Source organism: Malania oleifera, chromosome 8 (genome assembly GCF_029873635.1).
Source record: "Malania oleifera isolate guangnan ecotype guangnan chromosome 8, ASM2987363v1, whole genome shotgun sequence".
NCBI classification, from domain to species: Eukaryota; Viridiplantae; Streptophyta; class Magnoliopsida; order Santalales; family Ximeniaceae; genus Malania; species Malania oleifera.
In genome coordinates, this window is record NC_080424.1 from 94,218,228 (window position 1) to 94,219,860 (window position 1,633).

Genomic DNA, 1,633 nt, shown 5'->3' on the forward strand with positions numbered 1-1,633 from the left:
AAGCTTCATAAAATCACAACTGAATAGTCCCTAACAACTACAATCCAGAAGGTGAAGAACCCCTAATACCCATACATGCAAGGAAAGAAGTAGAGAGCAGAGCACCCGAATGCCAATCCTCAGAGCTGCACAGGATTGAAACAGCCTTGTAATTAAGCAAACTCACATTAAATGGGCATGGTTTCCATGAAACCATTCACCCCATCAAACATTCATTATAATGGTTGTCAAACAAAGATTTAGGGCTGCAAAGAACTAAAGAATATACATTTAAAAAACGAAAAACAGAAAAAGCCCACCTTCCCTCCAGTCAGTAATACATTCAACCAAGCACTTGGAAGCCGCAGGGCTCCCTTGGAGAACATCTCTTCCCAAAGTTCACATATATCTACATAACTATATTAAACTACCGAGAAGAAAGGGGAAAACCTCTATAACTCGGGATGGCATAAATAGCAACCTACTAACTGAAACCCAAATGAGGAAGAAAAAAATACAGGGGGGTAAAGCACGCCTTAGGGATACATATATGTATGTATGATATTATCACCAGAAGAGAGAAGAGGGCATCAGAGTACCCGGTGGTATCTGTTAGCTTGCGTCAATATTGACCAAATGCAAAAGATCACCCTCAATTGCTGACTAGTGTCGAAGGGTCATTTGCACATGGTTTTCAGTCTCTTTGCAGCTTGCACAAACCCCACAATCACCTGCAGCTCGTCCATTTGCTTCACCCAAACACAACACAAACCACATTTCAAACATACTAATAATATCTAATTATCAACAAGCTGACTGGGTAAGCAGAATAAAATAGAAACATCGATGAGCTGACGGGTGTATGGCTTTTTAATGAAGAAAGAGCATTTAGTTGGCCAATTTAAGGTTTAGAACAAAGAATATTTAGTTGGTCAATTTAAGGTTTAGAACACCCTATGCTACTATCTGCACTTCATGGATGTGTAAAGAATGCAAGTTTCATTCGTGCAAGTACCTGCGACATGAAATGCCTTTGGACAACATCAATTAGTTGCTCTTTAGATGGGACGGGGATGGCTTCCACCTAGAATTTTCATTAGAGATTAGTGCATAAGATATTTGAGCAGACTGGAACAAAAACTCAAGTTCCTTCAAATTTTGTCACCAAACAACTCACAAGGTTGAAGTGTCGCCAGTATCTCCATAATGCAGCCATCTCTAATTTGCTACGGTCAACCTTCTGTGAAGCAAAGGTTTCCAATAAATATACATGCATAAGCAGTTAAAAGCACTGACGACGACATGTTGCAGTATTTTCCTAGGGAAACTAAATGGAAACAGAAAGAAAGAAAGAAAGAAAAAAGTATGCTTGCAAATGTTACATACCGTGGACCCCCGTGGAGTAGAAGCAGATCTTTTAGACTATGAATCACATGAAAGAGTCCGGATAATAGTCTTGTGAAATGACCCTGAAGATTTATGCGTTCGATTCCTTAACCTATGTGACTTTTGGGTGTCATCAGATACTGGAGAATAAGAAACAGAAAAAGCACTGTTAGAAGGAGTGGCAGGCCAAATAAAAATTTAAAATGAAAAAAAGCAAAAAGAGAAGGTAAAGTAAAGAAGTGTGACAATGGAACTTTTAACAAATTGT

At 38.9% G+C, this 1,633-nt stretch overlaps 1 long non-coding RNA gene across 1 annotated transcript; it reads right to left on the bottom strand.

The window, feature by feature from the left end:
- Nucleotides 1-246: 246 nt before the first annotated feature.
- On the bottom strand, nt 247-1,213 carry LOC131162914 (uncharacterized). Its single transcript, XR_009138870.1, has 2 exons — nt 995-1,213; nt 247-728 (listed from the first exon to the last, which is right to left on the bottom strand). It is a non-coding gene; the product is annotated as an uncharacterized LOC131162914 (long non-coding RNA).
- Between the last annotated feature and the right edge of the window lie 420 nt (nt 1,214-1,633).